Genomic DNA, 24750 nt, shown 5'->3' with positions numbered 1-24750 from the left:
ATCTCGTCAACGTCTCCAGTATTGATACTAAACAAATTTTCTATGCGGTGGCTAATAATAAAATCAGCATTACGTCTTTATCACTTATTTGACCTTTCCTGCCCACGCTCCGTTCATATTTCATTACACTGGAATCATGTCTATACGTCTTTCTTGCATTCACAGCGCCATATTTGCACCTGGTGGACAAAATTGGAATGATTTCTTTCCGGGTAGATCGGTTCCACATCAACGCATTAGTATAACTACCAAGTTTCGCTGTCGTACGATAATTGCAACTTACACTGGGCCATTGTCGGTAGCTGCACTGTAATTAGATTATAACCATCCGATCGTTGCCGAGGCACGAGCGACGTATGGCCGGGCCACACCTCTATACAACCCGGTATTTACTTGCCTCTCACTCACAACCTTGTTACCTCTCTCTCTGGCCGACAGAGCTCTGTAGTGTGAAGTCACGTGAAGCAATATAATTTTGCTTCAGTCTGAAAGTAACTGCGAGCAAAGACGCTCGATGTGTTGTTGTCTTGTAGAAAAATGTGGCCAATCGAGAGAACAATGAAATTAATAAATATGAGCTTACATCTGTGACTAGAGCTGCTCTAGAACGTATACCAAAACTGGAACCTGCAGAAGGACATTCTCGCTGCTTCAGTCATAGTAGGTCTGCAATAATGATGCGTAATTGTATTTTACACGGACTCTTACGACTTCTAAACTTGATTTAAGCTTATTCATATGTGTTTCCGTGTTTATGGGCAGCACTTTGTCAGTTAACTTTTTTTGATACCTGTCTTTGGAAATATTACTTTTCACTACCCATAACTCTGATGATCAGGGGCGATTCTAGAAGTCGGTCAAGGGAGGGCTAATGGGGGTGTGGGGTTTGGGGGAATGGAATATGACTTACCAAAATGAGAGTTGGGTCCTCTACCGACAAATTGGTAAAATTTGGTGTTGCTTAAAGTAGTTTTTGGTAACTGTTTTGGATTTCAGAGTAAAAAATGTGTATTAATAAATAATAAGACGCCTGTTTTAAGTTAAATGATATTTATTGGTTTAGGTAGTAAGCTATTTGCCGCTCTTATTCTTTTGTTAAAATGTGTTTGGAATACATTTAAACCTATATTGCTACATAATTATTTAAAAAATGATCAAATCGCAGATTTTTGAAGTCATTTTATCCAGTGTGATAGGATACTCCGGGGGGGGGGGGGGTGCTATAGCCCCCAAAGGCCCCCCCCCCCCCTGCCACCGCCCCTCTTGATGATAGATGTGCTGCATTCATAACATTCAAAAAAATGGGGAACACAATCAAATGCAGGGTGCTCATAAAATCTAGAGCCGTTTTCCTGAAACAGTGGTTGTATTTACGTAAGTAGCTTGTTGTTTATTGTTAGGCTAGATATACATTTTCATGGCACTTCAACATGGCCTCCGTCCATTTTGAAGCCTTGCTGCTATCGTTGAAGAGCAGAGTTGTGTGCGTTGTGAGGCGTATCTCGTGGAATATCATCGCTGGATCTCAGACTCGAGCTCTTAAATCCTGGAGATGCCTTACCTTTGTTTCGTACTTCTTGGCTTTGTGTACTCCAAAGCGAAAACATCCAAGGGCGTCATGTAAGGTGAACGCGATGGCCACAGTTTTGCTGAATCTCTGCCTACCTATCTGTTAGCGAATATTCGATTTAGGCAGTCCGTACTTTGAGACCAAAATGACGGGTGCAGAGTCCTCTTAGAATGCTATAGTCTCAGTAATGTCTTCCTGCGGGAACTGTTGTTCCAGGAATTTCTCCAGCATATCAAGATAAATGTTTCCCGTAGTTGTCTCTTCTGCAAAAATGAAGGATCCATAAACTGTAGTACCTGTGATTCCAAGCCACACATTCACTTTTGGTGTGCATTTTTGCCGTTCAGTGGGAGTGTCAGTGGCTCTTTACTTCATATGCGGAAGTTACGTATGTTAGCTTTTTCGCAGTTGCGGAATGTGGCTTCATCAGTAAACAAAATGTGATCCATGAGTTCGTTGTGTGTAGCTCCAATCAAAACATAGCACACAGCTTGGCGGGATGGTAATCTTCGTGGTCTAATTCTGAAAAACCTGAATGCGGTACCAATTTTTCTTTAGCGTTGTGTGTAAAATTTTCAAAAGTCGTTGATTTTGGCACGTCCGACTCGTTACTTCATAATTTAGCTGATGCAGTGGCACCTCTTTCGATTCATATGTTTGCTCATGTAGGTGTTGGCTTCTCAAATTTCCAAGTTAACGCCTGCTGCAACTCCAGATAAGACAAACCGCACAATCGCGCACTAACTACAACCACGCTTTCTTCTATCGTAAGCATACTTCTTGAGAATCTCAAAATAAAAAACAAGCAACAGGCCCATGTCATTACAGAAATGAGTTATGATTATGTGTTATATAAATCCATCCATTGCTTTTTGCAAACGGATAGGGATTTCATGACCATCCTGTACTAATGTCGACATTTATTTTTTATTTCGAACTCCGCAGTGAATTCCACCAAATCGTTGCAAACGTCTGTTATGAAGGAGCATGTAGATGAGAAGTGTATATAGAAGAGATACATTACTTTTCTGGATGAACCACCAGCTGCTAAGCACCTATTTGCTAGTAAACTAGTATACAGTCTTTCATATTCTTATTGATGTTGCCAGTTTTCCGAATAAATGCTTTTACGATAAATTCCAAATCGCCTTTCTTATTTCAGCATCAGTTCACGAGTTAAAGCTAGAAATCAGTTCGCTTTCTTAAAAAAGAATATATCCACAATACCTGATTTCTCATTTTCTTGCTAACTTTTATCCCTATGTCACTTCCCGCGGCAATACGGAGGTCCGTGTAAACATTTATGACCGAAAAATGCTACATACACAGCCAACATTGGCTGGTAATGTGGCAGCAATTCATGTGGGCGGTATTGTCGCCAGGCAACATTGCCGAGTTATATCGAACGGTGATATGTAATTTATTTTGCTCTTGTAAACGCATCTTACGGCACTGCAGTGTTCAAATCGTTCTCCGGGTTGAGAATGACTTTATTTTCAGGGACCGTTAGTACGATTCCTCTCTTTAACCCATCTGGTTTGAGAATGGAAACTATGTCAAGAAAAACGTTTGTGATCCAATATTTTTCTCAAACTTCAACCAGTCGCACATCCTTCTCGAAGAGAATTAAAATTTTACATAAATTATTCGTTTACATTCTGAGTGAAATATACGATGTTGTAACTGAATTGTGATTAATGAAGTTATCCACTGTAATTTGTTTGTAATTTGGGGTCACAAAAAGTGTAGCAACGATGTGTTTCGAATTACGATGCGACGAAAGAAGGATTTCATTGTATCGCATCTTACCTCAGGCAAACTACATAGGCCATAAAGAGTTGACAGAGATAGTGAAGGCCTGGGCCAGTCAGGACTGCAAATCTTATAACACAGAGTGCGACATAACTTTGTTAGACGGTTTAAACTCTTAAATCTTGCATCAACCGAGATGTGGAATCAAGTGTTGTAATGGCTTACGAAAGCTCTCGAAAAGATGACTGCAGTTATCATGTAACCTTTGTTAACGGCCGGCCGGTGTGGCTGAGGGGTTCTATGCGCTTCAGTCTGGAACCGCGAGACCGCTACGGTCGCAGGTTCGAATCCTGCTCCGGGCATGGATGTGTGTGATGTCCTTGGTTTAGTTAGGTTTAAATAGTTCTAAGTTCTAGGGGACTGATGACCTCAGAAGTTAAGTCCCATAGTGATCGGAGCCATTTGAACCATTTGAACCTTTGTTAACGCGGGCGTTGGAACATTCGAGAAGGTAGCCAAGAAACGTACTAAAATTGAAAGGCAAGTCGGCCGGAACCGGCTATTTCGATTTAAATACCACCAAGCGGTTTCTCATACCATAGACTTCGTATCAAGCCTTTCGACTGTTTGTTTGCTCGCACTAGCTGCTTCAGAATTCCTTGCTTGTACACATATATATTAATGAGACGTTAGGGGTGAAAGTTGATCGTAGAGATCGCCAAACAGATGTTAACTGTACGGCGTATCGCGGTATTTATACTTACGGCCGGTGTCCGGTGGACCAGGCACTTACAGGAATTGTCAGGACACTTACGCGAACAGTATGCTCATGTATTGTGACTTTTTGAAGAAACAGAATCTCACGTATAAAAGCCAGCAGGAATTCCGCAAAGAGAGATCTTGCGAAACTCAGCTCGCTCTGTTCCCCAGGAGATCATCAGAGCTATAGACATCGACGCTCAGGTTGATGCAGTGTTCGTCGACTTCAGAAAGGCATTTGACGTCGTCCCGCACTGTTGCTTAGTGAAAAAAATACGAGCATCTCGAATATTGGACTAGATTTTTGGCTTGATTGAAGAGCTCCTTCCAGACCAGAACTCGAGATATTGCTCTCAACGGAACAGAATAGACAAATGTGACGGTAATTTCGGGAATATCCCATAGAGATGTGACAGAACCGTTAATGTTTACAATGTATATAAATGATCTAGTAAACGTGTCGCAAGGCTGTTCGCAGATTATGCGGTTGTCTTTAAGAAGGTAGTAATGCCTGAAGGTAGTAACGATTTGCAGAATGACTTACAGATGATTGATGAATTCTGTATGGAATCAGAAGGTAAATATACGTAACGTATTGTGAATACATAGGGAAAGAAATCCAGTACTGCACAACTACACTGTTGATGACAGTTCTTGGCAACAGTGAACACAGTAAAATGCCTGGGAGTATCTATCCGGAGTGATCTTAAATGGAATATCCACGTAGAACAAACAATAGAAAAACCAGATGCCAAACTAAGATTCCTAGTAAGAAACTTAAGGAAATGTCATTTATATAAGAAAAATGTGTCTTACAAGGTTTAATATCTACGACACTATGTTCTAGCCACATAATGTAAAAATGAACTAAGTGTACAAATTTCAACAAATATTATCGATACTACGTATAAAAAGCCTGTATCGTGTAAAAATGACGATAATTATTTCATTATTTCTGTAATAATTTAATTTCTGTGTGAATTAAAACTATTATCAGAAAACCACATTCATAGACAACGACAATTATAATCTTTTTTTGTTCTCTGTGATAATTGTGGTTCAGTTGTTCTTCCTGTGCTAACCGCTGAACTGTTCGGACGTGAGACGTGTGAGGTCTGTAAAGAGAAAGCCTGTAACTACAGGGTGTTACAAAAAGGTACGGCCAAACTTTCAGGAAACATTCCTCACAAACAAAGAGAGAAAATATGTTATGTGGACATGTGTCCGGAAACGCTTACTTTCCATGTTAGAGCTCATTTTATTACTTCTCTTCACATTAATCATGGAATGGAAACACACAGCAACAGAACGTATCAGCGTGACTTCAAACACTTTGTTACAGGAAATGTTCAAAATGTGCTCCGTTAGCGAGGATACACGCATCCACCCTCCGTCGCATGGAATCCCTGATGCGCTGATGCAGCCCTGGAGAATGGCGTATTGTATCACAGCCGTCCACAATACGAGCACGAAGAGTCTCTACATTTGGTACCGGGGTTGCGTAGACAAGAGCTTTCAAATGCCCCCATAAACGAAAGTCAAGAGGGTTGAGGTCAGGAGAGCGTGGAGGCCATGGAATTGGTCCGCCTCTACCAATCCGTCGGTCACCGAATCTGTTGTTGAGAAGCGTACGAACACTTCGACTGAAATGTGCAGGAGCTCCATCCTGCATGAACCACATGTTGTGTCGTACTTGTAAAGGCACATGTTCTAGCAGCACAGGTAGAGTATCCCGTATGAAATCATGATAACGTGCTCCATTGAGCGTAGGTGGAAGAAACTAAAATGAGCTCTAACATGGAAATTAAGCGATTCCGGACTCATGTCCATATAACATCTTTTCTTTATTAGTGTGGTAGGAATGTTTCCTGAAAGTTTGGCCATACCTTTTTGTAACATCCTGTATATTGTTAATTATTATTTGAAAAATAGAGTCGATATTGTCTATACTTGGATTTATATTTATTTCAGTTGTAATCCAATCTAATTAATGTTTTCAGGTGTTAATTTTCAGCTCCGCAATTAGGAGCGCAGCCATTAGCTCTAGTAACTTACAGCGGAGTTTACTAGTAGCTGGTATAAAAAATATGAAGTAGTTTCATTTAAAAATATTAGTGAATAATTTTAAATGCTAAAGAATAGACATAAAAGGCTTAAAGAGTTTTATCTAAATATATTAACTTGATATAAAGGGAATCGAGAATAACAATAGACAAATTGACTATCGTCTGTCTGCCGCCATGTTGGTAAAAATATCTCTGCGGTAGTTTTGAATCGAGAATTTTAACAAACATAAATGTTTTTAGATATAAATGAATGGAAATAAATGTGCATCGGTGGTCCCAAATCTACTTTAAAAGACAGAATTCAACTGAGACTGTATCTTTAAAAACAGTGCTCACAGCACGTTACGTAATATCAATTTCTTATTTGCTGATGTGTGAAGAATAATTATTTCGGTCGACTTACATGAAATGTTTTAATAGGAGACATACGTCAGTGTTGTGGACGGGTAGTATTTTGTGACTAAATGCTCCTTTTGCTAGAGAAAACTGCTTCCATCTTAAGTAACAGTTGTGTAAAATCTGATAAATGATATACAATTTAGTGCCACTCAGACAACTTTACAGACAGCAATTCTACGCAACGTCAAGCGGAGATTTCTTTAGCAGAATGATAAATATTAGCCGGGATAATCATTTTTAAGATCAAACGAATTGTTACACTGACAATAGGTAACTGGTTTTAGTCTTTTTTTACTCTACCTGAAATATCATTTATAAGTAATTAAAGTCACGAAATACTATAAACCGGTTCCGCGTTTCTTGAGTATTACTCATCAATCTGGGACCCTTAGCACGTAGGATTGATAGAAGAGATAAAGAAGAGCCAAAGAAAAGCTGCGTGTTTCGTCACATCGTTTGGTCGGTGCGAGAAGGTTACACAGAAGCTCAATAAATCACAGAGGCAGACGCCACAACAGATGCGTTGTGCATTACGGGGAGGTTTGCTATTGAAATTGCGAGAAAGCGCTCTCCGGGAAGAGTTGGTCAACATGTTACTTGTTCTCACCGAAACGACCACAGCAAGAAAAAAAGAGAAATGAAAGTTAATATAGAGGCTTACAGAGAATCATTATTCCCATGTGTTGTTAACCGGCCGGGAGTTTCTAGGCGCTACAGTCTGGAACCGCGCGACCGCGACGGTCGCAGGTTCGAATCCTGCTTCGGGCATGGTCGTGTGTGATATCCTTAGGTTAGTTAGGTTTAATTAGTTCTAAGTTATAGGGGACTGATGACCTTAGAAGTTAAGTCCCATAGTGCTCAGAGCCATTTGAACCATGTGTTGTTAGCGGATGGAACAAGGAATTGCGGGTGGGGGGGGGGGGGGGGGGCGGGGTGGCCGGAAATTGTTAGTCTTACCAGATGTGCCATCGGCTGCATCCCGTCAGGCGGCTCGGGGAGTATTGAAGTAGATGAAGATGCAGAACAGGCAGCTCGAACGCTAGACGACACGGCTGAAGCTTATCTGGCTACGATGTCTATCAATATGCACTGTGTTACTAGATGCATCGCCAAGTAACGGGGGCGTGTCATTCACACCTCGCATCGACGTAAATTCCAGCCTTTCCTCTGACATTACGGCATGCACTCGACAGACATTATTTCCAACTACACAAGGACATTTGTAGACTGATATGTCGCCAGAACGATTCCAGTTCACCGTATATTACACGCATCGACGTGTTGCTACACATTTGAGGGCTGCTGGAAGAGCGGATTACAATTAATATCACATCCTGTGCTTCTCGTGACTTTCCGCTACCCAGCGCAAATCAGTCGGTTTGGGAGGCAGGTTTACTGACAAAACTATTTGCGAGGCGGGCTGCCAATTCTAGCGACTACGCTAATAATGACGTGCGAACGGCTGCCCCTCGGGGAGACGAATGACAAACATTAAGCGAATTGTGTCGGCCGGCTCAATTCCTGCTGGGTAATTAACGCTGGCCGAGCGCGGCAGCTGTTGGAGGTAAACGCCGTGTGTAATTGAACGGCCGCGACGATAGCGGCGGCCCGGCCTGACAAGTAAACGGCCGCGCGATGCAGCGACCGCGGTCCGCCAACGGGGTCCAGGCTGATTTAGTAGCGTGTGCCCACGGACCCGACAGCGCTGCGACCGCAGAGCTACACACGCCCGTGTCAGGCTGCAACGACGGCTCGCGCAGCTGTTAACGAATTTCTGCTGAGTTGCTTATTGTTGTTAATTAACTGTGGTCATGTTTGGGCGCCGCGACTGCTGCGAATAAATTAGTCGTTTTTTACTGCTGCCAGTCAGATTATTTATTTTTCACTGAGTACCTAGCATTGCCCCGGTATCCATGAGTATTTATTCCAGTTCTATTAGTCCATCTCCTCCTTTCCTCTCCCTCTCTCTCACTGTCCATTTCCTCCTACCCTGCTCTCCGTTCATCTCCTCTTCCCCCCCTCTCTCTCTCCTCTGTCCCACTCTCTCCGTCCGTCTCTTCTTTCTCATCTCTCAGTCCATCTCTTTTTACCCCTCACTCAGTAAACCTTCTCAAACCCCACACTCTGTCAACTTCTGCACCCCCCATTCTCTGTCCATCTACCCCCCTCCATCTGATTCTTCCCCTTTTATCCATCTCATTCTCCCCTCTCTCTGTCAATCTTCTGTTTCCTCTCTGTACGTCTCCTCTTAACCCTCTCTCAGTCCACCTGCTACAACCCCACCCTCAGTCGACCTCCTCCACTCCCCTCTAATTTCCGTGTCTCATCCCCCTCTCTATCCATCTGTTCCTCCCCTCTCTCTTTGTCCACCTGCGTCTTCCCCTTCAATCCTAAGTCTTCTCCCCCTCCTCTACCTCTTTCCTTTCTTTATCCATGTCCTCCTCCCTAATCTCTCTGTCCATCCCCCCTCCCCCCCCCACCTCCCTCTGTCCATACTGAGCGAGGTGGCGCTTTGGTTAGCGCACTGGACTGGCGATGGTTTAAATCCGCTTCTAGTTAGCTAGACTGAGGGTTTCCGTGATTTTCTTAAATGTCAGAATGTTTCTTCACAAAGGGCAAAGCCGATTTCTTTCCCCATCCTTGAAACAGTCCCAGCTTGACTCCGTCTCTTAATGACCTCATTGACGATGCGACATTAAACCATAAGCTTACTTTCTTTGTGCATCTCCTCCTCTTCCCTTTCTCTGACATCCCCCCTCCCTCTGTCCATCTCCTCCCTCCCTCCCTCCCTCCCTCCCTCCCTCCATCTCCTCCTCACCCTCTCTCCATGTCCATTTCCTCCCGCCCCCCTTCTCTCTCCACAGTAACACATCCACCCTTACATAATTTCTTTCCAGATAGTAATATGCGTGTCCTCCCATACCACGTGTGCGTGGACAGGCCGACTTTCCTCATAGTCTGTAATCCGCCGCGTACAAGATTAGGGGGAGTGGGGTACAACATTACCGATATAGGACAAAGCACCGGACTTGACTTAGGCTAGAATTAGTTAGTAGGACTTAGATTAGGAAATTACCTATTTAGGAACCTGCAGCGAATAACATCCTTGGCCTGCCCAGTGTCAGGGGCCCGCCCATCGGCATTAGCTCGATGGGCAAGGCTCTAAAAAGTAGGTTTATAAACTACTGACACAACTGTGACGCTGCAGGCAATATAGTTTAGTTAAGCGTAGGTAATATACATTTAATAGTAATAATAGAAAATTTAGTTGCCCATTGTTATCTAGTTAAATTTATAGCTCACAAATTAATCAAATCTGTATCTAGCTGCAATTAATGTTTGGATAAAATTAGGACCCACTAATCATTTAAGGAAGTGGGTTACGATTGTATAATTTTTATTATTATTGTAATAAAGAATTTTTTTTCAAAAACAAAATATGAATATGTGTACAACGTTTGGTTGAAATCGATCCATGGGTTCAGGACGAAATTTTTACCCACAGCGTTGCTCGGTTACATACATGTCACACATATTTCACATATATTTAACATATTTCAGACATATCTGTACACACATTTCACCTGTATCTCTAGATAATTTCGTCCTGCAGTTTAGTTCACACGCAGCTCAATGTTTATGAGTCATATAGATACTGTATGCGAAATGTTTGCTAATAGAGCTAGTAGTGAAGAATTAATAAACAGAAACGTCATACATGTTGAGGTAGTTCTTGACGCAACCTAATGTTTACGACATCGTATCTCCTGAAACTATGTGTCGTACATCAATATATTTTTGCAGTTACGCTGAGAGTTGCATGTGAATACTGGGCCAAAATGTGTTGCTAATAGAGTTAGTCATACATATTGAGATAGTTCTTGACGCAACCTAATGTTTACGACATCGTATCTCCTGAAACTATGTGTCATACATCAGTATATTTTTGCATGTGAATACTGGGCCAAAATGTGTTGCTAATAGAGTCAGTAGTAAAGAGGTATTAATTTAATAAGACATGTCTGATGAGGCATATCTACTGCACAAACAGTGTGTAACCTCCCCACAAAATTCTTTGTCCAGTGTAAACTCAAAACAGAAAATATTAACATTAATAATATTCACGTTTAGTGTAACCTCCCCACAAAATTCTTTCTCTGTGTAACCTCCCCACAAAATAAAATAAATAATATGAATAATATTCTCATTTAACCTCCCCACAAAATTCTTTTCACATTGACCTCCACACAAAATTCTTTGTCATTTAACCTCCGCACAAAATTCATTCACATGTAGTGTAATCTCAAAACAAAAAAAATCCTAAACCTCTCAACAGTAAAAAATATAATTATGTCGTTCACATTCAGTGTAACGTCCCAACAAAAAATAAATTCAGTAACCTGGTAATAATACAATGTAACTAACCTCTCAATTAAATTGTCGCTCACTTGTAACTTTTCAGTAATTGACTGTGAATTTAACCTGGTAAATTCTGGACGTCAGCAGTGCTGCGTCATGGCCCTGAAAGATCATTCTGAATAAAAAAAAGAAAATTCTTACCTCAATGAAGTCGGCGGATAACGCATATATATCTGCTCTTAAAATAATGTTTTCTGGCACAGCCCTGTGCAATGCTGGCCGATAGATGTCTCATTTATGAAAGGAAGCAACTGATTCTTCTTTTGCAACAATCGGGATGATCATGGATGGGAGAAATTAGTAAATTCTTTAAATAGAAATGAATGGTTGTTAAAAGTTACTTTTTGTGAGAAAGATTATTATTACGAGATTTTTTAAAACATTTACATGGGAGTTAAGATAACATCACTACATATGCGCGAGGCTGCTTATTACCTTATACAATAATACTCAGGCTCCAGCATCGCTGCACCGCGACCGGCCACCCAGCACGATACACCAGACCAGACCAGAGCAGACTGCAGACTAGCAACATCTTACTGTTACAGCTACACAGTTCCTACTGCAGTCAACACTGCTCTCTGGTCAGAGATTCTCTTATACCTTGCATATCGTAGGCAGCGCATGAGCAATACATCGAAATTACATCTGCTCAGACCTCTTACATAACCCTCCACTGGGGGGGCAAAAATTTGGCAGCGATGGTGAGTCAATTGGACTTGCCATGAGCAACAAACTTTTCTGTAATCTCCTTAATTAACTAAGTCTACAGTCACAGAGTATATACATATATATAAGTGCAGAACATAAAACGAAATGGAGTGCACATGCACTGAGTACAGAACATATCAAGAAATGACAAAATGTATACGCAATGAGTACAAAACATATTAACAAATGACATAAAGTGCACACGCAGTGTATATATTTTAGCCATTTTACAAGAACTAGAAAAGGAATGAGTACAAAACATATTAACAAATGACATAAAGTACACACGCACTGTATATATTTTTACCATTTTATAAGAACTAGGATATGCAATGAGTACAAAACATATTAACAAATGACATAAAGTGCACACACACTGTATATTTTTTACCATTTTACAAGAACTAGGAAGGGAAAGGGAAGGATTGCATCATGGTTGTAGCACAGTAGGTTGCACGTAGCTGCACTGAAAGTCCATATCTTTCTACAGAAGCACAACACCAAGTGAGACAATCTGAAGTTCTCTTCCCTGAAGTATTAATCAGTGTAGCCAAGACACTGAAATGTTGTATTAATGTTCAATGTTATCATCTTGGTAGTACATCAGGTACACCAAACAGTAGTACCATAATAACATCTCCACCATTCAAGGTGGTGGACAGCATGATGTGTCAACACCACATTCTTGTAGAATCCATACTCTTTCACCAACGTAGAATTAGTGCAAAATCCAAATATAGCGGTGCTCCATGATCATGAGGATGGACAGGACAAACGGATATTGCAGTAATTCCTGGTAATTTGGTCAGAAGGTGAAGGACATTAAGTCTTATGCTAGTCATCATTGAGAATTACACTAGTCTATCAACCGATTTGAGTAATTGTTGACACTCATTGCCTAGTTACCAAACATTTCTGTACTATGTATGGAGTATTACAGAACATTATTCATAAGTCATTTGATGACAGTAAATATTGGCACTCACTGGCCAGTTACAAACCATTTTTATGCATTGTTCAGAAGTCATCATTCAAAACAAGAGTTAATTAATGGTATAGCATTTACATAATTCATCTAATTATAGTAATCATTGGCACTCATTGGCCAGTTACAAACGATTTTTATGCATTGTTCAGAAGTTATCATTCAAAACAAGAGTTAATTAATGGCATAGCATTTACATAATTCATCTAATTATAGTAATCATTGGCACTCATTTGCCAGTTACAAACCATTTTTATGCATTGTTCATAAGTCATCATTCAGAACAAGAGTTAATGACTGTAGCATCAAGCTACTGGTATTCATATATGATATCATGTAAGTGACACAAGACAAATTTAAAATATAAGAAACAGTGGCATTCATTGGCCAGTTACAAAGTATTCATATAGTTTTATAAAACATTATTCACTATTATTCAGATGTCATCATTCAAAATGAGAGTTAATTATTGGCATAGCATTTATAGAGTATAACAAAAATATTATTTACAGAAATTATTGGCATAGCATTTATGCATTATTACAAAACATCATTCAGTATTACTCAGAAGTCATCATTCAAGTGACATAGGACATATTTAAACTGTAACACACTGTAACTATTATTCAAGGTCTGTGGTCCAATAATACATAGATATAATGGATTCAATACATCTGAGAAACCTGCATTATATTTAGAACTAGAAATACGTCTTAAACTAGTAGCATTATTTGGTTGTATACTGGTAATACATTTTTTTGCGCTAGCAATGCATTGCGTTGAGATCGATAATTAATTGCTGGGGCATGAAAATGTTTGCTTATGACTTATTGCTGCAAATAACGATTAGTAACGTCATTCGTCATGAGTCAGCTGTAGCAAGGTTATGAAACAAGTATAGTATATGTGATCACATTCATGAATGACACACACAAATGGGTAAAAAAATGCAAGTACTAGAACAGGTTTAATGACTAACTGCTTATAGCACATTAATTTCATGAATAGCTTCTCCTGGAAAAAATACAAAATAGATTATTGAGCTGAAAGAAGAAACGCATATTATGCTGAAAAGTAGTGAACTTCAAATTAACAGGGAATATATGTATGTACTCTAGCTGTTCTTTATAAAACATTCAGTCATTATACAATGCGACATAAGACATACTGTCAAAACGAACTGCAACAAATACTTAAAAGACTACATAGCATCTCTTAGCTAACAGTAAATATGTAAACTTCATCATTATCCTCATCTGCAAAGAAAAACTTCATTATTCATATTACCACAACTTCATCACTATCATCACCTGCAAAGAAAAACCTCATTATTCATATTAGCATATTCTTCATATAACAATTCATCATCATTCATTATCATCTGCAAAAAAGACACTTCATAATTCATTATTCATATTCCATTTACTTCATTCAACTATTCATAGTATAGAGTTTCTTATTCCTAGCATATTTCATCATTAAAACTAAGATGTGTAGTTCTGTCTGACAGCCTGCATCAATCGCCTCGTATTCTGAAGGAAAAATAATTAGTTAAAACTGCTATCATACGATGTATATAGTATATTCTTGTTAACTCTTGTTAATTCTGATCCATTTACTCTTCATGACATGGTATTGCATTTTCTTTCGTTCATTCCGAAGGTGAAATTCCCATTTCATAGTAATCCACTGTGGTTTGTTTAAGTTATTTCTTTTACATGTTATTGCTTTCTGAAAATGATAAGGATTAATATCTTGCATTTAAATCAAATACTCATTAAATAAAAACTTGTTTCTAGTGATACAATTAAGCATACAGCATAGCATGACAGAAAACGTATTATGTGAAAAACATAGACAGTTTTCAAGTGCAAAAAATGTACACACAGTATCATAATGTAGTGGCAAAAACTGTAGAATAGTCAAGATATTGAGATATCATAAGGAAAAATGTCAAAGTCAACTGGTGTTTGTTATATCTTAAAGATTTCGTAGTGCATACAAACAAAACAGGAAAACAATCATACGTACACGAAAAATGGAAAATGTGCACGGTCTGATGTGTAACGACAAGAAAAGCGACCTGCTGACCTTACCTTGCCGGGCACTTGCCAGGAAAAAATGTGATAATCATCAGAAAGTGTTCATATAAATATCTGCAAATGGCATTACAGTGCGACAAATCATAAAGTATGTTCATTCAATAAAGGGTTTAATATTGGAAATATGGTGATTGCCTTTGCTTTTTCTGGTTCTCAAAGTTTCGACGTGTACTACATTGGGATGAGGAATGCTGCGAATTCGATATGGACCTGCGTATAGAAGCTCAAATTTACTACATCTAGTCTTTCCTCTGTTGGATAAATAATGTGTGCGTACTAATATCTTCTGTCCAACGTGAAAGTCACGGCGTGTATAAACCTGTTTTTGCTGTCTTCTCCGGCGCTCTGCGGCACGTTTGATGTTGTTCAGCGCAATGTCAATTATTTCATGGTGTCGTAGTCGACGAGATGTAGGAAAGGATACTAATTCTTTAATTTTGTTACAAACCATTTTTCAATGTAACAGTCGGAGATAGCATAGTAGATTCATTTGGTGTCGAGTTAATTACATCCTGGAATGACAGTATGTGTGTATCCCAATAAATATGTTTTTTATGGCAGTATATTCTACATAGTTTACCAATGTCTTCCATTAGTCGTTCACAAGGGTTCGAAGAAGCGTGATACCTGGATACACAGATCGGAGAAATGTTTCTATCTCGTAATATACGTGTCCATAACGCAGATCGAAACTGTGGTCCATTGTCGGAAATTACTTTCAACACATGCCCTACATGAAATAGAAAATGTTTTACAAATGCTTTCGAAACAGATTTAGCAGTAGCTTTGCGTAACGGAGTGAAGGTAACAAATTTCGAAGTGAGTTCAACAGCGACAAAGATGTAACAAAAACCTCTATTAGTTCTGGGAATCGGACCAAAAATGTATACAGCAGCCATGTGTCTCAATTTAACGGGTACAATGGGATGTAACGGAGGAATATGTGAAGTCGTGTGTGACTTAGCTTTCTGACAGATTTTACATGATGCTAAAACTCGTCGTATACGTTTCTCCATGTTGGCAAAATAACAGTTCTGTCTCAGTATAAGAAAACATTTTCTGGCTCCGTAATGTGCGTAACTTAAATGAGTATACCAAATTAGTTTGTTAACAAGTTCGTCAGGAATGCATAGTAACCAGTTGTTGCTGTCAGGGTGACAGCGGCGAAACAGAATGTTACTGCGTACAGTGTAATGGTTTCTGATGGTAACATTATTCCTATCTTGCCAAAGGAGTTTAATTTCTTTCCATACGTTGTCTTTACTCTGCTCTTGTGCTATGTCTCGTAATGATGCCGAAATAAAATTTTCGAATGCAACTTGTTGAATGTACATGACGCTGAAATTTGCTTTGCAGAAGTTGGTTGCGATGTCTTGCTGATTGTTGCTGAGAGAACGGGATAGTGCGTCTGCTACGATATTTTGTGTACCGAGAATGTGAACAATTGTAAAATTAAATTCCTGTAAATAAAGTTTCCATCTGCTTAACCTGTCATATGTAAATTTTGCTGAAAGTAAAAACTGGATAGCTCTATGATCTGTGTAAACGGTAGTGTGTCTTCCATAAAGAAAATGCCTAAATCTCGTAAATGTCCATACAACACATAAGGTTTCAAGTTCTGTAACAGAATAATTGCGTTCAGCAGGTGACAAGAATGCGACTCGCAAAGGAAATGTTTTTAATTACTGTATTACCGTCTTCTTCAATTTCCTGAAAAATGTGTACGCCTAAAGCGGTGTTAGAACTGTCGGTGGCAATGGAAAAATTTCTAGTTAGATCTGGGTGTGATAAAAGTGGTGCATTCAACAAAGCTTGTTTCAGATTGACAAATTCAGACTGCGCTTGGCTATCCCAGGACCAAATAGCGTTTTTACCTGTCAATTGACATAATCTAGGGGTGTCTAAAGCAGAGTAATGACTAAATTTACGAAAAAAGTTAATTAAACCCAAAAAGCTGCGTAGTTGTTTCTTCGTCATAGGTACAGTAATTTCACGTTAAGCTTGAAGTTTTTCCGTGTCAGGCGCAATGCCTTCTGCTGAAATTACATGTCCAAGAAATTTTAAACAAGTTTTGCCAAAGTGCGATTTGCTAAGATTAACTGTGAGTCCTTGTGCACGAAAAGTTTGCAACAGTCGTTCAAGAATCAAATTGTGTTCAGACCAGTTAGCTTCTGCAATAAGAATGTCGTCTACATACGTTGTGATTCTGTCTTTAAGTTCTGTCGGAAGTATACTATTCAAACCGCGAATAAATGCTGCTGAAGAAATTGTTAAACCGAACGGTAATTTGCAACACTGATAACAGTCACCAAAACAGAGAAATGCTGTGTACTTTCTGCAGTTCGGATGGAGCTGAATTTGCCAAAATCCCGATTTCAAATCTAACGTGGAATAAATAGCAGTACCATGAAATTTCTGTAGAAGTTCTTCTAGTGTCTGTGGGCGATCTGTTTCATTAATAATAATGTCATTGATGTGACGCGAATCACGTACGAGGCGAAGTGAACCATTCTTTTTCTTAACAATATGGAGCGGGATTATGTACGGACTAACTGCCGGTTCAATAATTCCTTGGTCAAGCGTAGCTTGCAATTCTTTCTTAATTTGATCTCTGTGAATGTATGGCATGGGGTAATGTTTGGCTTTAAATGTATCGTGCTGTACAACTTGAAATTCATACATAAAATTGGACATAGTACCAGGGACGTTGTCAAAAACTGGGGCTTGCTGTAAAAGAATATTGCGTAGTTGCGTGCGTTCGTTGTCTGTATTTGCACTGCTCTGTTTAACTTTATCAGAAATCATCTGCATAACGTCATAGTCGGCTTCGTCTGGAGTATTATAGTTGTGTACATACGTATCTGTGAACAATGTGGAATGACAGTCCGTGTTACGTGATGCAGAAATGACCTCTGTCCGATTAATTGTTTGTTCTTCTGCAGATAAAGAGTGCTGAAATTCTAATGCCAGTTGTACATTTTCACCCTTTGACATCAAATAGGAATTTTGAAAGTCAATAATTGCGTCGTGTTGTACCAGAAAATTCGTACCTAAAATAACGTCTGTTGACAATAAGGGAACAATCCAAAAATTTGAGTGAAACGTATGACCTGCAATACAAAATGATAAGTATGTCTGTAACTTTACATCTACTCCTTTACCAGATACTGCTCCTTTTACTTTAGTTTTGTCTAATGGTAACGTAGGATAGGTATTCTCTTTGTTACATTCGTTGAAAGTTTCCTCACTTATAACCGACATAGGTGATCCAGAATCGATTACTGCTGAAAATTTGGATGATCCAATCTTTACTTCAATGACAGGGTGGGAAATGGTTTTTTGAATAACTGGTTTTTCCTGCAAAAGAGTGTCTCGGATGTCGTCAAAAGTAACAACATTTTCGTGAACAAGATTCTCTGTGTCAAAAGTATTGCTTGCGTTGCTGGAAGATGCAACCTGTACTGTATCTAGTCAAATTCTTTCTGACGTGCTGTTATTTGCGGAGGATGCTGTGGCATTTAAACTACACTCCTGGAAATTGAAATAAGAACACCGTGAATTCATTGTCCCAGGAAGGGGAAACTTTATTGACACATTCCTGGGGTCAGATACATCACATGATCACACTGACAGAACCACAGGCACATAGACACAGGCAACAGAGCATGCACAATGTCGGCACTAGTACAGTGTATATCCACCTTTCGCAGCAATGCAGGCTGCTATTCTCCCATGGAGACGATTGTAGAGATGCTGGATGTAGTCCTGTGGAACGGCTTGCCATGCCATTTCCACCTGGCGCCTCAGTTGGACCAGCGTTCGTGCTGGACGTGCAGACCGCGTGAGACGACGCTTCATCCGGTCCCAAACATGCTCAATGGGGGACAGATCCGGAGATCTTGCTGGCCAGGGTAGTTGACTTACACCTTCTAGAGCACGTTGGGTGGCACGGGATACATGCGGACGTGCATTGTCCTGTTGGAACAGCAAGTTCCCTTGCCGGTCTAGGAATGGTAGAACGATGGGTTCGATGACGGTTTGGATGTACCGTGCACTATTCAGTGTCCCCTCGACGATCACCAGTGGTGTACGGCCAGTGTAGGAGACCGCTCCAAACACCATGATGCCGGGTGTTGGCCCTGTGTGCCTCGGTCGTATGCAGTCCTGATTGTGGCGCTCACCTGCACGGCGCCAAACACGCATACGACCATCATTGGCACCAAGGCAGAAGCGACTCTCATCGCTGAAGACGACACGTCTCCATTCGTCCCTCCATTCACGCCTGTCGCGACACCACTGGAGGCGGGCTGCACGATGTTTGGGCGTGAGCGGAAGACGGCCTAACGGTGTGCAGGACCGTAGCCCAGCTTCATGGAGACGGTTGCAAATGGTCCTCGCCGATACCCCAGGAGCAACAGTGTCCCTAATTTGCTGGGAAGTGGCGGTGCGGTCCCCTACGGCACTGCGTAGGATCCTACGGTCTTGGCGTGCATCCGTGCGTCGCTGCGGTCCGGTCCCAGGTCGACGGGCACGTGCACCTTCCGCCGACCACTAGCGACAACATCGATGTACTGTGGAGACCTCACGCCCCACGTGTTGAGCAATTCGGCGGTACGTCCACCCGGCCTCCCGCATGCCCACTATACGCCCTCGCTCAAAGTCCGTCAACTGCACATACGGTTCACGTCCACGCTGTCGCGGCATGCTACCAGTGTTAAAGACTGCGATGGAGCTCCGTATGCCACGGCAAACTGGCTGACACTGACGGCGGCGGTGCACAAATGCTGCGCAGCTAGCGCCATTCGACGGCCAACACCGCGGTTCCTGGTGTGTCCGCTGTGCCGTGCGTGTGATCATTGCTTGTACAGCCCTCTCGCAGTGTCCGGAGCAAGTATGGTGGGTCTGACACATCGGTGTCAATGTGTTCTTTTTTCCATTTCCAGGAGTGTATCTGTACTGTTCTGGTATTTCTTCCTGACGTATTACTTTCGGGATGATACCTACTGTCTGGTTCATTCATGATTATCTGTTGTTGTGGTTGATTCTGCTGGTGGTAAGACCGACTGCTACGCTGAAAATTGTGCTCATTACTTTTACCTCTGTCATGATAGTCATTTCTATACGGCGCGTTGCGATACGAGTTGAAATGGTGTGTTTTCTGTACGTAGTTATTTCCTTGTTGCTGTGCGTTACTATTTGGCGGAGCCGACGCTATACGTGTAGGCGGCGAAACATTAAAGCTTGGGTGACCTTGCAGACTACATTGTTGGTTAGGTATGCTAACCGGCTGGTTTTGATGCTGTTGCGGAGAAAAACTGTATTGTTACCAAAATTTGTTTCCTGTTGCTGATAATTATGACGATACAGATGTTTAAAATTTTGTCTGCTATTAAAATTACGCTGGTAGTTCTTGTCATTTCGTGAGTGTCTAATGAAAATTGTCACTTTCTGGTAAAACTCGTCATATCAGATTTCTTTAGTCATTCTTAATCCTAGATAGATCGATAGTTGAAGAGCTGTTTTGATATATATATAAAGGATAGTAGAAGAGAAGGCAGCAGTGCAGAAAACTAAAGATGAAATAGCACTACTATGGCTCGGGGCCCTGTGCACGCTACGGCACATATTCATCGAGGTGTAATGAATCCCATGAGGTCAATTACGCGCTGCAAATAAATTTTGGCTTCTGTGTTACTGGCAATGCTGGTGAAAATTCAAAAGCAAATTGTTGTATCCAGTCCAATGCTAGTTTCTGCATTACAGGCCAAGCTGGTGAAAGTACAAAAATAAATTGTCGTATCCAGTCAAAAGGGTGAATCTGTGTTCTGTCATTCTTAAATAACTTTAATTTTCTCACTGATAGAAAGAGCTTATAATCACAATTATCGTCTCTGAATGTCTGAACAGGTTCAGGATTATATGATTATCCGGAATCTAAGTCACGTACTCTCTGTAAATTACCTAAGTTACACTGGCTGTGTGAGTGTGACAAATGTTCGGAAAGTGGCGTATGCTGTGATGTGTTAAAGGCTGAAATATTTTTCATCTCCGTCACTTCTTGCTGTAAAGATGACAATTTTCTACGTAATGTATTATTGGACGAACCTATCTCACTGATTGTCTGCTGTAAATTTTGGAATTCGGGTGTTTGATTAAGCGAAACTGGTGACATATCGTCTGATTTAGTGTCATTATTACTTTCGATAACGTCAATACGACTGGCCAATTCATCATATTTTTCAGTCAGTGCTTTTACGTGATCCTCGTTTTTAGTATCACAAACATTAATTTGTTTTTGAATTTTACGTGTGGTTTTGTTCAATTTCTTAACATCGGTTTTGATGGCATCAGGATCCTGTATTAGTTCCAACTTTTCAAGTCTGTTGGTCATTGTCTGAAAGTCTAATGTGTGTGTGTCTGTTTTTATTTTAATATCGGAGATTTCATCATGCAATTCGGTGTTCAACTGTTTGATTTCGTCTGATACTGTAGCAATATTGTTGTCTACGTATGTTTTTGCTTTCGTAAACAATTTACGCTTATCTTCCTGTCTCTTTGCAGTAATTGTTTCCATGACTTGTTGCTTTACTTTATTCTGTTCCTGCATAGATTTACGGTAACGCGTTGCACTGTTTTGTAGGTGGTGATTAAAACGTTCGTCAATTTGGCCGTCCTGTTGGTCAAATTTCGCGTCTACTTTCGCATCCAGTGTGCGTGAAAGTTCTGCTGACATTAATTTAAACTCGTCGCGTAACTGTGTTGCGTTTTCAGAGCATAGTTTAGCGACTGCACTAATTTCATCTCTAAGTAATTTAGTTGTGGCTGCATGTGTATTACTTAATTCTTGAGCAACAGATCTAATTTCTTCACTACTGTTTCTAGCACAAGTCTCAGTATCCTCACGTAATTGTTCTTTAGTATCATGACATTGCACGGTAACGGCTGTAGCTGTTGACTAAATTGTTTGTTCTGTTCATTAAGGTCGACGAGTTTTTCATTCGACTGTTTGAAACTTTCATTGAATTGTTTGCACGATTCATTAAGTTGTTTATAATTGTTGTCTGGTTTTTCACTCAGTTGTTTGAAATAGTTGTCTTCTTTTTCATTGAGTTGAAGTAATAATGCGATAACTTGGTCCCAGCCAAAATTAGCGACTCTATTTTCTGTGCTGTGTGATGATGTATCTGCATGTGTCACGTTTTGTGTAAACATTTGACCATTATTTGATTCACGAAAAGGTTTGCTACTCGGATGAGCACTGTTGGTCACTACATCGGAATCAAATAAATCTGACGTACTTTGAGTACATTGTTCACCTTCGTTACAAACAATTATCTGTTCGCTACGTAAATTTTGCAAATTAGGCGTGTCAAACTGGACAGCGTTCATTGTATCAGAACGTACCGCGTCATCATTTGTTAGATTTACTCTGGACATAATTGCATTTGTTTGCTTATCACTAGGATCAAAATCAATACTAGTGACCGGCACGCACTGATTATCTGTAATTAGGGGATTATCACTATTAGACGGAGTGGCGCTAGTATTATCTGTCAAATTATTCGAGTCGGCTATTTCACTCATTGCACATCGCGATGTACTGTTAACAGTTTTTCGTGGCATTTTTCACAAATCAAAATTAAGCACAAAAATGAAACAAAGACGAAGCAAAAATGGAACAAACACAATTACAACAAAGAGCAATAAATTGCCGATGATCTGTGACAGAAAGAGTGACAAATTAGTAAATGCGTTGCGCCAGATGAAAACTACATTCAAGTAAAGAAGAGCAGATATATGACTACTTCTCAGAAATTCACAAAGAAATACGATCCTGGACGGTTGTCGCCAAGTGTAATCTCCCCACAAAATAAAATAAATAATATGAATAATATTCTCATTTAACCTCCCCACAAAATTCTTTTCACATTAACCTCCACACAAAATTCTTTGTCATTTAACCTCTGCACAAAATTCATTCACATGTATTGTAATCTCAAAACAAAAAAATTCCTAAACCTCTCAAAGGTGAAAAATATAATTATGTCGTTCACATTCAGTGTAACGTCCCAACAAAATAATTTCTGTAACCTGGTAATAATACAATGTAACTAACCTCTCAATTAAATTGTCACTCACTTGTAACTTTTCAATAATTGACTGTGAATTTAACCTGGTAAATTTTGGACGTCAGCAGTGCTGCGTCATGGCCCTGAAAGATCATTCTGAATAAAAAAAGAAAATTCTTACCTCAATGAAGTCGGCGGATAACGCATATATATCTGCTCTTAAAATAATGTTTTCTGGCACAGCCCTGTGCAATGCTGGCCGATAGATTTCTCATTTATGAAAGGAAGCAACTGATTCTTCTTTTGCAACAATCTGGATGATCATGGATGGGAGAAATTAGTAAATTCTTTAAATAGAAATGAATGGTTGTAAAACGTTACTTTTTATGAGAAATATTATTATTACGAGATTTTTAAAACATTTACATGGGAGTTAAGATAACATTACTACATATGCGCGAGGCTGCTTTTTACCTTATACAAAAATACTCAGGCTCCAGCATCGCTGCACCGCGACCGGCCACCCAACACGATACACCAGACCAGACCAGAGCAGACTGCAGACTAGCAACAGCTTACTGCTACAGCTACACAGTTCCTACTGCAGTCAACACTGCTCTCTGGTCAGAGATTGTCTTATACCTTGCATATCGTAGGCAGCGCATGAGCAATACATCGAAATTACATCTGCTCGGACCTCTTACAAGTGAAAGTGTACTACGAGGTAAACATATTTCCTTTCATCATTTTGCAGTAGGTGTGTGGGAAAAAAATCTCGTAAAGCTTTGAAATAAGACTGACTGAGAAAATCGCAACACCAAACAATAATTAATGAAGAATAACGAAATTTCGGGAATACGTTTCTCTCGGTAACATATTTAATCGATTAACACTGCAATATCACAGATTAATGTAACCGCGAGATAGTCCATCGCAAATGTGAAATGCTGGTATATTAATAACCGATGTAGCAGCCGTAATGTTGAATGCAAGCGTGCAAAAGCGCATGCATTGTGCCGTACAGGTGCCGGTTATTAGTTGGCGGGAAGAAGTTCCATGCTTGTTTCACTTGGTCGGTAAACACAGGGATGGTTAATGCTGTTTATGGACAGCGCTGTGGTTGCTGCGCGACGATGTCCCATGTGTGCTCCGGTGAGCTAGCAGGCCAAGGCAATATGTCGACACTCTGTGGAGCATGTTGGGTTACAACAGCAGTATGTGAGTGAGCATTACCCTGTTCGAAAATATACCCTGGAACGCCGTTCATGAATGGCAGCACGGCATGTCAAACCACCAGGCTGACGTACAAATTTGCAGTCAAGGTGCGTTGGATAACCTCGATAGCGCTTCTGCTGTCCAAGCCAACCGAGCGAGGTGGCGCAGTTGTTAGACACTGGACTCGCATTCAGGAGGACGGCGTTTCAATCCCGCGTCCAGCCATCCTGATTTAGGTTTTCTGTGATTTCCCTAAATCGCTCCAGGCAAATGCCGGGATGGTTCCTTTCAAAGGCAGGGCCGACTTCCTTCCCCGTCCTTCCCTAATCCGATGAGACCGATGACCTCGCTCCCTGGTCTCCGTCCCCAAAACAACCAACCAACCAATTCCAAGCCATAACTCGAGGTGTAGGTCCAGTGTGTCAAGCATGTAGACAGGCTGGTTGCGGACCCTCAACTGGCCTCCTCCTAACCAACACACGGCCATCACTGGTACGGAGGCACAACCATGTTTCATCAGAAAACCAAACAGACCTCCGCTCCGCCCTCCAATGAGCTCTCGCTTGACACCACTGAAGTCGCAAATGGTGGTTTGGCGTCAGTGGAATGCATGATACTGCGCGTCTGGTCCTGAGCTGTCCTTGAAGCAACTGATTTGTAGCAGTTCCTCGTGTCACTGTGGTGCCAACAGCTGTTCATATTA

Source organism: Schistocerca americana, chromosome 1 (assembly GCF_021461395.2).
Source record: "Schistocerca americana isolate TAMUIC-IGC-003095 chromosome 1, iqSchAmer2.1, whole genome shotgun sequence".
NCBI classification, from domain to species: Eukaryota; Metazoa; Arthropoda; class Insecta; order Orthoptera; family Acrididae; genus Schistocerca; species Schistocerca americana.
This window is presented reverse-complemented; position numbering follows the sequence as displayed.